This window comes from Dermacentor andersoni, chromosome 9, assembly GCF_023375885.2.
Source record: "Dermacentor andersoni chromosome 9, qqDerAnde1_hic_scaffold, whole genome shotgun sequence".
NCBI classification, from domain to species: Eukaryota; Metazoa; Arthropoda; class Arachnida; order Ixodida; family Ixodidae; genus Dermacentor; species Dermacentor andersoni.
Window position 1 is genome coordinate 85476177 of NC_092822.1, and position 15902 is coordinate 85492078.

The 15902-nt window shown below is 42.4% G+C and overlaps 1 protein-coding gene across 3 annotated transcripts in view; it reads left to right on the plus strand.

The window, feature by feature from the left end:
- LOC126528348 (zinc finger Y-chromosomal protein 1-like) overlaps positions 1–15902 on the plus strand; it is a 50410-nt gene that overhangs the window by 12816 nt on the left and 21692 nt on the right. For all 3 annotated transcript variants that reach the window (XM_072284245.1, XM_072284246.1, XM_055069277.2), the window contains one exon: positions 11638–12178. The gene's annotated coding sequence lies outside the window, so the exon portion shown is untranslated. The remainder of the gene's footprint in view (positions 1–11637; positions 12179–15902) is intronic.

Consider the following 15902-nt stretch of genomic DNA (forward strand, 5'->3'; position numbering starts at 1 on the left):
AGCATGCTTTAAAAGTGATAAATCAGCATGCTTTAAAAGTGATAATCAGGCCAGATTATATGCATTGCAGTTGGCTTAGTTTTGTTATATAGAGTGTAGCTGCTGCATTGGACAACCTTTGTTGAATTGCTGAGGTGATATGAAAGTCAGAGAGGCCAAAAGATTCATTGCCATAAAACAGAATGCACACTGTAACATGAGTACAATAACAAAAGCCTAGCTGAAAGCAACATTGCATCAAAGGAGTTTGTGTTCTGCCTTTCACATTGAAAGGGTTCCTTGTTCCCAGTAAATGTGAAAGAAAAAGTGTGTTTTTCGTATTTCATGCACTCATTCTTTTTTCCAAGAAACTTGGGACGAAAATTGTCTCCACATTGCAATCAAACGCAAAATCAAAACAATGTTCAAAGCATTCATGTGCTTTATCTCACAACACGGCTGTATTGCGGTGAAGCTGACTTCAGGAAACCAGGCACCATTGTGCAACACATATTAGACCTTTGCCCATTTTTCTTGCTAAAAATTCAGGCGCATGCCAAATCTCTGCTTTGTTTAGGAGTTATGATGTTATTTCCACATTAGTTTTCTACTTCAGACACATAGAAAGTGGATGTACGTTTGATTTGGGGGCATGTTGCGATCAGACAAACACCGCCAAATGGATCAATGGTGTGTGTTGCCATGTTTCCTGCACCTTGTTTAACTGGACACATTTCGTCGGCCTCATAAGGCTTGATTTAATGGAAATCAACTGCATTATTGAAGCAATCTTGACAAAGCTTCAGGGCTGGTAATTGTCTCATTTTCTGAAGCCTCGGGACCTATCCCAAAGTTTTACTTAGCTCTGTGGCGAGAATTGCTAGCGAGAATTGCGCCAGCTATATAGGAGTTGTACTGTACCTCTGCAACCATGTTAGCACCACCATGACGGAGGCTGAAGCTCATTCTTACGAGAATCGGGGACAACGCTTTCTAAATGTTGCTGGCCAAAATGTCCCACCTCCATTGCTGCCCTTATTTCGTTTGGTGAGAGTTTCGACAAGATGTGTTGACAATGTGTGATCGCACATCAAGCACTTGCGTCACTTGATTCTGCTGCCATGCTTACCGACAGCCTTGGCCAACATCCACAGGCGCTACTCGCCAAGAGCAAGGATTTTTTCTGTGAAGAGGTCGCCTGCCAGCTTTATTTACTACCTCTTGCACAGAAACGCGGGCAGTCTTTAGCTCCGAATCTTGAGCATGTCATTTAAACTCGGGTTGCTGAGGCCCGGCCACCTGTTTTCCAACAACCTGCTATCACCCCATCGCTTATTACTTGCATAAGCATTCCTATGCTTACCCAACAAGAAAAACATCTGTCCCTCCATCTGTCTGTCCCATAAGATGGTCTTCTTTAGGATAGAGCCCGCAGGAGCGAGCGACTTAACCTTTGTGCTGCCTGTAGCTTCAGTGCTCACGAAGCTCTTGGCACATGCCGCACCCCCCCCCCCCCCCCCTCCCTGTTGCAGATCACTTTCAAGATATAGGTCCGTGCGTCCCTCGAAGCAGCCAAAACGGGAGCTATCAGCACTCTCTGTCCGCATCACAGATCGGTTTCAAGATATGGCCCATGCGGCCATGCCATTATGCAGCTGCCACCAGGGCACGTTTGATCACAGTTCACAATGGCTCAACATGGATGGATAAGGCGCTAAAGAGCAATAGTGGCTTATAATGATGGGAACGTCATCAGCGCATTGGACATCACCGCCTGCAGTACTTTGCTTGCACCATCAATGCACCTTGCACCGCCGTCCACACCAGTTCATGTTGCTGCAGCGCTGTTGTTTGTATTGGCCCAATCAGGTTTCATAACACTGATAATGACACCAGGCTGCGTGGAGGTAAGCAAGTGGCACAATGCTTAAGCATACTTAGACAACTACCTGATGAGTTTCTGCATGAATTTTCTTTTTATGCTGCTATCACTGCTTGGACAGTGCCAGAGTCTCTTCCCTATGCTGGACTTGTGCTGCCGTACCATTCCTCGCCAGATACCCTCGTGTATGGCCTCGCTTCCTGTCACTAGACCTTCAACCCTGTTTTGCTGTCACCAGGACGTGTGGCAAATGCAGACAGCAGACCGATTTGATTCGCCTGTGATATTTCTGAATATATTGCCCACCACTGTTGCCGATGTCCTCCGTGTGCCTTTGGTACTGTCAGCACTCTTGTTTCCTCGGTGGCACGTGCTATGTTACGGTCTATTCCTGTGGATGACCCAACCTTTGACACTCGTCGCTCGCTGCCTTTGCGACGGTGCTCTCTGTCAGCCATGTGTCACCGGCCTCCTGCAGAAGAGAGAAACTGATTGTCATAGTTCCAGAAGCAAGAAATGCATGCGATTCAAGATGTCGAGGCATCTTCCCTTACAATGTTATCGATGTCAATGTTGAAGGAACTGCCGGACTAGTACATGTTGACATAATGACCACTGTTTCTGCAATGTGTGAGAAGCTATGCTGCAAGGTAAAAGTAGTTGGCTATTTCACTCTCGGGACAAGTGTTCAGCACTGTCAGCTCACAGTACATTGTGATCCAAGATGTGCTCTGTGCGACAGTACAGCGAAGCTGTTAAGAGCGAGTACCGCAGTAGGTTTCGTGTGGCAGTGAATGCCGGCTTGCATCAGTGTGGTCAATATAAAATGTAAATGCAAGCCAACGTGTGTCGAAACCACGAATGTGCTTTGAAATGTAATAATAAATGAATCCTAAATAAAGATTATCTCATTCGAATAAACAACAACTTATATGCAGAGATTTTTAACCATTAATTTATTGTTTTGGAGTCTTATGTTGGATTATACCAGCTGCTTGTTGGCGGTCAACTAGGAGTTTGTCAGGCTCTGATGGTGAAAACTGACTCCTTGATGTTGCAATGCAGCCTGCGTGTGGGCCATAATTAAGATCTTGTGTTAAAATGTAATTATTTAATAATGATTAAATAAAAGTTGCCTTGCGTGTACCTCACTGGGACCAAGTCCTTTGTGCGATTTCTTTAGCCAGTAATCCATAATCATTGCTTCTCACGTTGCATTTTACCATATCTATGTTGGTGGTGAAATATGAGCTTGTATGACTGTGGCTGGGAAAACTTATGGCATTTTCCAGCAATTCCGTCTATGAGGTAGGCATCCATGTGAGGTAGGTGGCCAGGTAGTTCGTGTTCACCTACAGTGTGGAGTAACAACCCACACTATGTCCTGTCTTTATCATACCTTGACTTTCATCTGCTAAAGACCTCAGTAGGAGTATTACATACGTTGTCGTTATACATACCGTATTTACTTGCATAATGATCGCACCCCTGAATTTTGTCATTGAAATTCCTTTTATTTTTCTTTCCTCTGTAATGATCGCGCCCCGAACTTACCACAGCGATATGTCGTATGCCAAGTCTAGCTAATTATGATCGCACTTACCATCTGTCGAATGCTGTCGAATGCTACGTCAACGACTCTTCAAGACATACCAAGCGGTCTGCACGCACCAGACATTCTTAAGCAGATGCCCCATTTCATTCCTTTCATCACTTTCCGCACTTCCATGAAAAAAAGAAAGCTTGCCTTGGCTTTATTATTTGTAGGCTTTATAATGGCTGTGGTCAACAACAACAACCAAAAAGGTGCCTTTCGATTCCTCTCGTCTGCACTCGTTGGCACACAACAAATTGCGAGCAGCAACGATAGTAGCCAGGTTTACACTGATTTACACCAGATAGCCAGGTCAGGTTTACACAGGTTTATGTTGGAAGTGTACCCTATTCATCCGCCGACGCTTGTAACACAGCTAAGATATTCGTCCACCCCTTAGGAGAAACATGCCATATTAGGATAGTAGTGAAGACAAATGCAGCAGTTTCTGAAGCATGCCCGCCACGTGTTTCTAGGTCACTGGCAGCTAAGTGTGCCCATCTCTGTTTCTGTCCCCTCAAAGTGGACATGGCTGCATTATTGCTGCAAGCTTGGCAATATTAACAATATTATTCTTTACTGACATGGAACAAACTGTTTCAATGCAAGTAATGTACTCACGAGAAGAAAAAAAAAATCACGTTTGGCGCATTCGGCTTGCTCTGCCGGCCGCCATTTTTGTTTTGGTGTCCCACACTGTTACAGTGGCAGCCGCCTGTTTGTTGATCTGGGGGGGGTATCCTATAAGAGTCCACCTAGTGGACCGTCTATTTCGGCCGCTGCTGATTGGATGCAGCCATTCGAGAGAGGAGGAGACGAGCGGGCTTAGCCAATCAGCAGCGGCCGAAATAGACAGTCCAATAGGTGGACTCTTGCAGAATATTCCCCCTGTTGTCATTCCAGAATAAACGCGGGATGAAAAATTTTGTTTTTCTCCCGCAGAAATTTCTTCTCGCAGAAAATTATACCAGCGTAATGATCACACCCCTGAATTTGCACCAATTTTTTTTACAAAAAGTGTGATCATTATGTGAGTAAATACGGTGAATGCATAATGCACAGCGAAACAAATAGTATGGTAATAAACAAGTCAATAAACCCAGAATATGGTGTCTTTAAAAATAATTGTTTTCGAGAACCACTTGGAGGCACGCATTTCTCTTTGTGCCATAGTGGGCCTACAGGATTTTGTGCAAGGCCTATATGTACTGTGTTTAAAAAAAATGTAGCCTCGATTCAACTTCATTCATATCCCTAGCCATAGTGCTGAATTCACTGGTTTCAAGCAAAAAATACTGTAACACTGCCTTCAGTTATATAGTAGACCCAGCCGGTGTCGCAGGTGTCATTTCTGATGGGAGCGGCCAAATTTTGATGGCGGCAGAACACAAAAACACCATTGTGCTGAGATCTCTGTGCAGCTTCTGTCAAACTCAATCCAAATAACAAAAACACACCTATTGCGGCTCAACTTTAATGCTGTATTTACTCACATAATTATTGCTCTTTCTCTAATCCCTCGGATATTCTAGCAATTCAGGAGGATCTCAGTAACACTATTGAGTGCTGTCGTCTGTGGCGCATGGAATTAAACAAGAAAAAGTGCAAGACTATGAGCATTTCCCATACTAATGTGGTCTGTCCCACCTACATGCTTAATAACATCCCACGAGAATGTGTAACATCATACCGATACTTGGCAGTTCACATTGCCGCTAACCTATACTTGAAAACTCATATCGACCGCACAACCTCTAAGGTTCTTTTGCCAGAAATTTCCCCTAGCTCCATCATCGCTAAAACTATCATTGTATACAACTCACATTCGTCCACAGCCTGAGTACACATCATCAGTATGGAACAATGGACATGACATCCTTATACCCATCATCTTAACAAATGACAGGTTTGAAAATCCTCAAGTTTATAGCTGGGATGAGGAAGACACCATAGTGAAGAATTTTGTGTAGGTTTTAATTGGAGAGCATTGCTTAAAGTGTACAGTCACCGCCATGCCTCATCCAAATACACTTAAAACGGTTTTTTGTTTCTCCTGTGAAGGTGCAATGATGCTTTGAATGTGTTAGTTTAACACATTCATGCTTTGAATGTGCTATTTTAGTGTGTCTTCCTTCCAAAGTGTTAAAGGTGTGTTTCTTACAGAATGTCTGAGGTAACTTGAGGCAAAGTGCAAAAAAAAAAAAAAAAACGACAACAGAAGGGAACGAAGACACAATGCTGTCTCTTCATTCCCTCTTGTTGTCCTCATGTTTTTCTTTTTGGCTTTGCCTCAAGTTATGCAGTACCAAATAGCCCACCAGTCTGTTCTCTTGAATTACAGAATGTGTTTACGGTGTTTCCATGCATTATGACTGCACTGACGAAATGATGTGATCCTCTCTATGTTGTCGTAAAAGAAATTAGTTTTTGCCCTCGCTCATAATGCTTTGTATTGCCTAGAGGCAGTACAAGATCGCTCAGCCCATTACATTCTAAGCAGCTACCAACGAACTCTGTGAGTGTTACTAACACGAAAGCTCTCCTACACCTTCCACTGTTATCAGCCTGCAGATAACTATCTCACCTATCTTTTTCTGTAAAAATCTACTATCACAACTGATATTTACGTTCGGTCTGTGTTCAACCACCACCATAAATTTCATCTCACGTTAACCACCGCCAAAAGGTAAACATTTGGCACGGCAACGCCATCGGCTTTTCATATTCATTTCTTCCCGAAACGAGCAAACATTGAAATAACTTACTTGCATCACTTACAAGCATAACTGGCACCGATAACTTTAAAACCACACTTCAAAGTTTAATGTTATGATTAATGTTATGACTGACAGATTCTTCTGTAAAATAACTGTTCCTATGCCATATTTTTAAAGTTATGCCTTGTGTTTCGTATCGTATGTGTTTATGTTATGCCATGTATTTTTCTTATGCTTGTCATGTTTTTTTAAACCATTCGTGCCATTTTGCATGCCATGTTTGCCATATTATCGTATGACCTAATTACCTAATACTATTGGGTAAATTATTATTTTTTTCTTTTTGTTCATTATTGATTTCCACATGTCTGTCTCAGACCTTCTTTTTAAAGTATTTTTTTTTGCGTATTTGCATTTTTTATCTGTAATCAAGTATGTGTTATTCGCCTCTCCATATACCTTTGCCACTCCCTTCTGTAATGTACAACTGTACCTTGAGGGTATAATAAATGAATAAATAACTAAAATAAAGAAAGAAAACTGATGCAAACTTGGGGGTATAGTTATTACGCAGGGTAAAATTTTGAAAGAAAAGCTTTGGAATCGAATCAGGAATCGAATCAGGAATCGAATCGCTCTAGTAATTTTAGTACGAAACTACATATAGTCGCATGCTTCATGTGAGAGTAGATTGCAAGAAAGGTGCCAGAGGAGATGGTGGCCTTGCGAAGGCTCACTGACGGCCTGACGTCATGCTGCCTCCTGTATCTTTTTTTTCCCACTATGCAGATATACACTGGAGTTTGTGGTGAGAACATTATGAGTGAGGGCAAAAACTAATTTTTTGATGACAACAGAGAGGATATCAGATCATGACATCAGTACAGTCATTTATGCATGTAAATACAGTAAACTCATTTTGTATAACGCATACCTTTAACACTTTGGAAGGAAGACACTAAAATAGCACATTGAAAGAATGAATGTGCTAAACTAACACATTCAGAGCATCATTGGACCTCCACAGGAGAAACAAAAAAAGCATTTTAAGTGTGTTTGGGTAAAGAATGGTGGTGGCTGTACACTTTGAGCAATGCTGTCCAATTAAAACCTACACAGAGTTACTCACTATGCCGTCATCCTCATTCCAGGTGTAAGCTTTAGGATGTTAAAGCCTGTCATTTGTTAAGATATATTTTGTGTGTTCACATGCTCCAGCCAACTTCATTTTCACTTTTGCAGGAGAAGCAATGGAACAAACGTGAAGTTGTGATCTAATTTGCATGGATGCCACCATGTGCTTTCTTTTTTTTTTCTTTGCTTGCTTGCGATCTGTTTCAGTAACGGAAACCCAGTTTGTCATTGTCCGGGTTTCCACAAGGCCACTACATCTGTATCAATTTTAAAATAAGCCAGATGTATGTTTTTGTGGCGCCTGTTTGGCTTAAAATGGCAAGCTGAGGGGTGTGCTGGTTTGCTTTAATTAAATTGAAAGGTGGGACGAGATGCTCTCTTTCTTGCATTGTCTTCTACCATAACTTCAACACCACCTTTTCTTCTCCTCTTTTTTTTTTGCATGTGGTATTTCTCTAACTCACCGTTCACCCATTTATATAAGCAATCGTTCGGGGTGTAATACTGCCATCACAACTAACACATTGCATGGCTGTCCTTCATACAGTGTTTCTATGGCAACCCACTGTGTGTTAATTTATGGTGTAGTGCTGCCATGGCAACTAACACATAGGACGGTCATCCTTAATGTAGTGGTGTAGTGGCCTCTTATGAACTTCATTGTAGTCCTCGGTGTAGTGCTGTCATGGAAATCAGTGCATCTGTGTGATCATAGTTGCTGTACTGCTGTCATTGTAGTTACGTAATCATCCTTGGTGTGGCTTTTGTGGCAGCTAGCATACTGCATGACTGGTATGGAAACATAAAACTAATATTTTGTGTGCTCATGCATAGTGAAGTGTTGCTGTGATAATCCTGGGTGCAATTTCCATGGTAACTGCTGCCATGGCATTTGGCACTATAAAGGATTGTTCGCGGTGTATTGGTACCATGGCCAAGTAACAGTGAAAATGAGATGGCTGATATGCCCTCAATACAGTCATCACTACTTCTGTTTATAAAGGCTGTGTTATGTTTACAAATAGACAGACTATCAGCTGTGCGCATTGTTTGAATAACATGGATTCTGTTTCTTTTGTCTTCTTGTGTGATAATTATTTTCCTGCTTTTCCTTACAGAGCTGTTTGCTACATGTCTGTGAAATATGAAGGTTTGCCTCTGAAGACCGTGCATCTACCAGATTGCATGAAAAAATATATTTTTTTTATTTTATGATCAGTCAGTAAACAGTGTGCCAGCTGCTTTTATTAGAGTTGTGTTTGTTGTTGGGAGCACTGCCTGCTGTAAAATATACATTTACTTCATTAAATCTGATAATTTGTTATATCTATATTTGTTATATTATATAGAATATTATTATGTTATATATATAGAAATATTATGTGCAAATGCCCAGTTGTTTTTGCAAACCAGGGCCTCACCCATATGGTGTATGAGCACAAATTACAGGTTAAGGTATGGTTTAGCAATGACTTTAATGTGATCATAATTGCCTGTTTTTATACTTTGTGTCGATGTACCCCTATTATTGCTTTTAGCACCTGAAGATTCCTTTCTGCGGTGCTCTTTTTACTTCGAAAGCACATTAAGTGACTTCTTTCTGCGAGATGAGACAACACTGGCGAATGCTGTTGCTAATGGCAACGCCCCTTCCAAAGTGACCAAGCAAATAAGCACTTGCATTGTCAATGTTACTTGAACCTTTAAGGGCCTTTCTTTATCTGCCTGATACTGGCTAGCGATGCCAGAGAAAAAGATAAGTTTCCTTCTTTGACAGGGAACATGCAATTCCATTTTACACTGCGGGCATTGTTTGGGAGCGAAAGGCATAACGTTTTGGGGAAGGTGTACCAAGCAGTGGAGCTTGGATATCCTGTTGATTGTGCTGCGTGTGTGCAAAGAATTGTGCAAAGATCGCTGGAACTGCCGTCGACTGTAGTTTAGGTTGTCTTTTTTGAGCTCCTCTGCTTCTTTTCTGGTTGTACAAATACACCAGCCAATGGTGGCTCACCTGAAATCTGCAATACATGAGCACAAAACTTTGCTCCTATGCAATAAAGTTTGCCTATCACACCACCCTGCCCTGCATGCATCATTTGAATAAGCGTATGCAAGGTGATATGTACTCATGTGCTCACTTGAGTATATGAGGTGATATATACTCGTGTGTATATATGCGTGTGACAAAAGAGAAACATCTTGCGAAGAAACGAGCCACAGCAATGTACAAAAAGCACTTAAATAAGAGTTCTTATGAAGTGTTCCCAATTCATCTCATGCATGTGGCAGTAAATGACAAAAAAGTTTATGCACAGGTGTAGTCTGTCTTAGACAAAAACAATAATTTTTTTCTGCTGAAAGAAATTTTGCAAATTCATACAGGCGAATATAGGCAGAGTGCGTGTAACCGTCAAACTCGCGGAAGTGCTAACATGCTCCATCGACCTCTTTCGGTATTGTGCACTCATTTTCAGCTGGCAAGATCACTTTGAGTGAGAAGGGGCACAATGTTGATCCCCAAAACCTAGAGATGATAATCATGCGTTACTGTTCTTATAAATTTTTAGATTGGTAAACGTACATTATTCGATGCTTTGTTTCTTACTAGAACATTTGTTGACTTCAATCCATTATGCATGGAATTTAGCTTAACTCATTAACCGTCCAGCAGCTTTTCTGGCGTATTTTATATTTATTGTGCTTTCTATGCTAGATGCATCATTGTAAGCAGAAAAGTCCGACTATTAAACCTGTGCACTATACATGCTCATAGTGTCAACAAATGTATCATGCGTACTGGGTGCAGTATGTGGATTGAAAGAAAATGCGGCCTCTTGTGTTCCTGGCAAAACCCTGTGAAGTGATGGCTTGTGCACTATGGTTGCTGTCTGTCGGATCTCGCAAATAAATGCTACGTTAGTTTCCCACTATGAAAAGGGCTACACACATTCGATGCATAAAACAGGTCGTGGTTTGCAAACATCTTACAGTGCTCATTTCGTCCCTTTCCGTGCCTAGAATGAGGCAAGTGCTTGTTTTAAACACCTAAAATCTACATTCTTAGTGCCTAAAGGGACACTAAAGGCAAATATTAAGTCAAGCTAAAGTGATAGATTAGTGCTTGAGAATCTCTAAGGCATCACTATTGTTGCGAGCAGAGTCTTAATAATAGAGAAATTGAGGTAAATGCAGGACATCATTACAGACTCCTAATGAGTATCTAATGATGGGCAAGTAATGAGTCTAATAATGAGTCTCTAATGATGGGCATTGGGCAAGTGCATTCAAGTACTTGCCCAATGACGAAAGCACTTCTCAATTAACTTCTGTGGCTTGTACTCAACCATTCGTTGCAAAAAACATCCTTATATTATATTATAAGACGAAATAAAATTCTATTTGTCGAGTTCTAGTTTCTTTTTAGAAAAAAGAACTCGTTTAAATTACCCTTGACAATGACGCGGGTGGTTGAAAGGTTTCGTTTTCACTCGACTCCGCGCCACCCACGCTTTTGCGTTTCAGTGGTTTAGTTATCTTGTAGTGTTGCGCTGGTTTTGCTGGCTTGTGAAACTTGCGAACTCGCACAAACTGCAAGTAGCAGAGAATTCAACTTCCATGTGATGTCGCGGGATGCCCGAACAGTTTGCACTATTTGACCAAAAAGCCGCTGCGGCGGCGAATCCATTGCTCTGTCTTGACTCGCTACCGCCATCTGTCAGGCGCTGTTTTACTCTTTGATGGCAGCAAAGGGTGATGATGGTGTGTGCAACGTCACCACTGCCCCGGCTGGGTGGCAGGAGAGTTGAATTGCGATAAAGGTCCCTTCAGATGCAATTTTCTCATAAACTAAGTCTTTTCTTGGCACAAAACAAGCGTTGCGAGGTTTCTGGAAGGGTATTTAAACAGTCAGTGTCGGTCCAGCATCAGCCTTTAGTGTCCCTTTAATGCCTAAAGGTTCATTCTCTAGTGATGAAACATGTTTGCTATCGCTAGTAGGGCCACAATTGGGAGCAGTTGGTTATACATTGTATTAAATAAATGAGCTTTCCTTAACAAGAATGCCTTCACAACAGGACAGAACATTCAAAGAAACAGAGAGTGAAAAACTTGTTGTTCAGTTCATTTGCACTCTGTACGATGTGTGTTACGTCCCATTTCAAGGTCGTTCTTGTGCAAAACAGTGCACTTATCCAGTAGTATACATTGCAATTGTTGTAATAAGGGTTAGGAGTACTGTATTCAAGCTCTTTAGTGGTTTATGTTTATCACTCTTTCCTAGCACAACACATTAACAATGCTCGTCTTCTCTTTCTCTGCATGCCGCCACAAAGCCGAATCCCACAGCAACTTCGAAGCCTGGGCTGCCACAGGTGCTACCGCAAGCCAAGCCACAGACAGTGGCAGGGCCTTGGAAGGTGACAGGGTCGATGTCTTGAAGTGCAGCCATTGTGACTTCATGGGTTATAGTGAAGCTGTCCTTGTGGAGCACCAGCTGGTAGTCCATACAGTCCCTCTCCCTGATCCGGTGGCAGGTTACCGGTGCCAGTTCTGCCCGTCCAAGTTTTCCCAACATGACCGCCTTCTGTGCCACCTGGAAAGGCACAGCGGCTCGGGCTCCTTTCGCTGCTTCGTGTGCGCGAAGAAGTTCTCGAGCGAGAGGCACCTCGTGCGCCACGTCAAGACAACGCATAGCAGAGTCGAGAGCTTCCCCTGCCACCTGTGCCCAAGCAAGTTTTCCCGCAAGGACAGCCTTGTTGCGCACATTCGGAAGCACCAGATCGACATTGCCAAGTGTTGACACGGTGAAGCATGGCCACATTTCCCGAAATTGCGACTGTGGTGAACAGCACAAACGACAGGACAAGTGGTGAGGTAAACAATGAGACTAATGCACCCTTATCTTATCCCCTGCCCTGTTGTCTGTACTGTTCTCTATGTCAAACACAAGTGCACTGTCCCAGCTTTCGAACTGTCATATCCTTAACATTGTCACTGGGTTTGTTCAAATAACATAGTTTCTTAATCTAATCAAATATGAATGTTGGGAAAAGGTGAGTTTGAATATCAGATTGAATGGTCAATATTTGCTTGCAAGAAAGGAAGAGCTCAATTTTACCGGATAAGACATGTTAATGTTCACCAAGAAAAGCTATTGTTTGTGTAAACTGACATAATAAATATGCCTGTTGTCTAAGAATGAAACATCCGTGGTGAAGTACGAATTTTATACCTCTGCCACATCGACAGTTTCCAAGTCCTTTAAAGGGACACTACAGAGAAAAATGATTTCCTTTGTATCAGTAAATTACCTTTCTACAACATCAAAAACGCCACTCTTACCACGATAAGAGGCTTAGCAAGCCAGAAAAAGCGCAACAACCAAAGACGGGTGTCGACACCTCCTTGAACTTCCAACACCAGCTTGCTATGATGTCATGGGCTTTGACACCGTCTGTTAGGGCCTGGTTCATTCTTTAGCAGTAAAGCTATAGTCATTGTGTTCTAAAGGAGCCAAAAATTGAACGAGTTTCAAGAACATTTTGCTAAGCCAATGGTGCCTAAATACGAAAAAAAATATACATGGAAATCTGTGACGTCACCGTGACGTACGGCATTGGGGATTCGTTGCAAAATTCAAGAACCGAAACTTTCTCTTCTCTTAATCAACCTGTTATTTTGAAATTAATGACAACATTGTTCTCAAAGAACACTTTATACATCTAAACTGATTTAGTGTGTTGCTTTAGCGTCCCTTTAAACCAAATGGTATCTTTGACTGCATTTTTTGCAGTACTCTGGGAGTCTTACAAATTCATGTAAGACAGCTCTGTAGTTATATTTAAATACTCTTGTTATACTTGTTTGCTTGATTAGACTACGAGCTCAAATATACTAAAACTTGGGCCATAGAGTATGGGCCACTGTATATGTGTCACGTACTGGCTGCTACTTGCTGTCTTGCATCATTGCCGTCCCAGGTACAGTGTGAACCAGTGCCAGATATAGTGTGAAGATAGGTGGTTTGGCGCTGTAAGTGATGTGTGCGAGCATACATGAGACCTCCAATGCAAATGCACTTTTCAGCATCATGTTGTCGCAGTCATTCCTTTGTTGTCAATTCACCGCCTTCATTTTAACCATCATCAATCTGTTGTCATGCTGTTGATGTCACACCATCATATACAGTTGTACTAGACAGTTGTCGTTGTGTGATTGTCACATTGTCATCATATCATTCTCATCACTTCAGCATCATCTTATTGTCGCCATGCTGTTGTCGTGATACCATCGCCATCATTCCAGCTTCATTGCCCTATTGTTATGCCGCTGTCATCATACCATCCTCATTATTCTAGAATTGTCATCCCATTGTTTTCATGCTGTCATCCTCGCGTTGTCATTGTTATACAGTTAAACCTCTATATACTGAAGTCGGTAAAAATTGCAACGTGCATCGTTATATTGGTACTTTCGCCACAGTCAACGACCTATTTTCCGAACGCCGGAGTTTTCGGACATGCCCGATAATTCGAATGCCTTCGTGGCACCGCCACGTACCACATAGAGTCAATGTATAAAAGCGTCTGAAATTTTGGACGCAAAAATCCTTCGCCGTCCGATTTTCCGGATTTTTTGCCATGACCGGAGGTCCTGAAACGGCATTGGTAGAAGCCACCACCGCAGCCGCCATTTCGATTATCCCGCCGCCTCGAACAGGCGCTCTCGCACGCAGATCCGGTGGCAGCCGTAGCCATCACCGCGGCAACGCTAGGACTACTAGGACAAGCTACTTCGACGTTCGCTGCCAAGCTTCTTGCTGCTCGGTGCCTTGGTTTTCATTAAAACAATTCGCCGCTGTTAGCAATGACGCCGACTTCGCCTCTGTAATCCTCGCCAATGGCTTCAAGGCTCGGAAAGCACAACGCGTTGCATAGTGCCGGTTTTTGAAAGTCATCTTCGCCTCAATACAGGAATGTTTCGCAGTGAAGCATAAATTGAGTATTGCGGTGAAGCATACCAAGAATGAGAAGGGGCGATTGTCACGGGACACAGTATCTATTCCGTAATTAAACACGCGTGCACGCGTGTCACAGTACGAGCGCCGATACGCCTAATAAGTGTACTGGCGGGCATTTAGAGCTATTTCGGACGTGCCTGTAGCGATTTGAGCCTTTGGGGGCTGTAAAGACATGCATTCGTTTTTTCGGACGTTTTCGTGGCCTCTAGGCAGTCTGAAAAATCGGACCTTAACTGTATATTGAAATTCGACCTTTTATGCGAATAATACAGTCACCCATGAATTTTTGTTACATGGAAGAGGCTACAAAATTTTCCGAATAATTGGAAAATCAGAAAAAGCAAATTTGAACGAGAAAAATATTTGTTTTGTTGAACTTGAGAGTCGGTACGACTTCATTCTGTGTCGATGAGATCTTCACGTTCGCGGTACGAAGCGAAACCAGACACGCTTCTTGCGGCCACTTAGCCGCCACAGTTGACAGTGTCGCCTGCAGTGGGACGATGCTATCATGAAAGTGCCAGCAGTGGGGAGTGAATGCTTCGTCTGCCTTTTGCTTCGACATGTTTCCGAAACGCAAGATTGTGCAGTCTCCTGTACTAAACACGCGGGAAGAAAGCGCACATGTTGCCACGCCATCTCAGCATGCAGCATCATGACTACAGTACCATTATCCACTTTTTGTCATTTTGGCATCATTATTTCATTGTCGCAATTCCTTTGCCATCATGTGTGGGATGTTATTGTCGTCACTGCAGTGTGATCCCATTGTTGTCATGCTGGCATCTTTATACCATCATCTTTATACGATTGTCATCGTTCCTTCATCCTTATGATCGTCGTTTTAAAGTTCAAGTGCCAAGCTGCCGTACCAACTTGTACTTTCATTAATTCGTGCCAAATACGTCATCAGAATGGAATCTCCTCCCCGCCTCCATTGCCAGCAGCCCTGATCACTCTTCATTCAAGACGTAGATCTGCAATAATGTACCACAACTGCACCACTCCTCTCTGTAAAGCTGCAATGGCATTGAGAGTATTTCAAATGAATAAATAAATAACTAAATAAATAAATCATGTTGTTGTCAATGACCTCGCCATTTTCATAATGCTATTCATCATGATTTCATCATCACTATCCCAATGGTCATCATTGCATTGTCTTTGTGGAGTCAGTGTTCTGCCACCATGGTTGTTCTACCATCATCATTTCGAAGTCATGTTTCCAGTGTCGTCATGCCATTGTTGTTATGCTCCCTTCGTCACTCTGTCATAGTCATTTTCTCATTGTCAGGCTGTCCTTATACAATCGTGGTCGTTCTGTCATCGTTATTTGTTCATCGTCCTGCATGGTATCCACATGATGGTGTACCACGAGTTTATGTTTAGCGTGGTGGTTCCTGGTGAAAACGTGTCCAACTTCTTTGTATGCTTCATTTTTGCAAATGGTTGCGAATCAAGAACAGCATTCTTTGCAAACATCAATGATACCTTTGCTTAAACCAATTCCCACAGTGCGTAGGATGTGCATAATTTTTAAAGCAAAGCTTTCTTTGCCTACCATCCCATGGTTTGGCC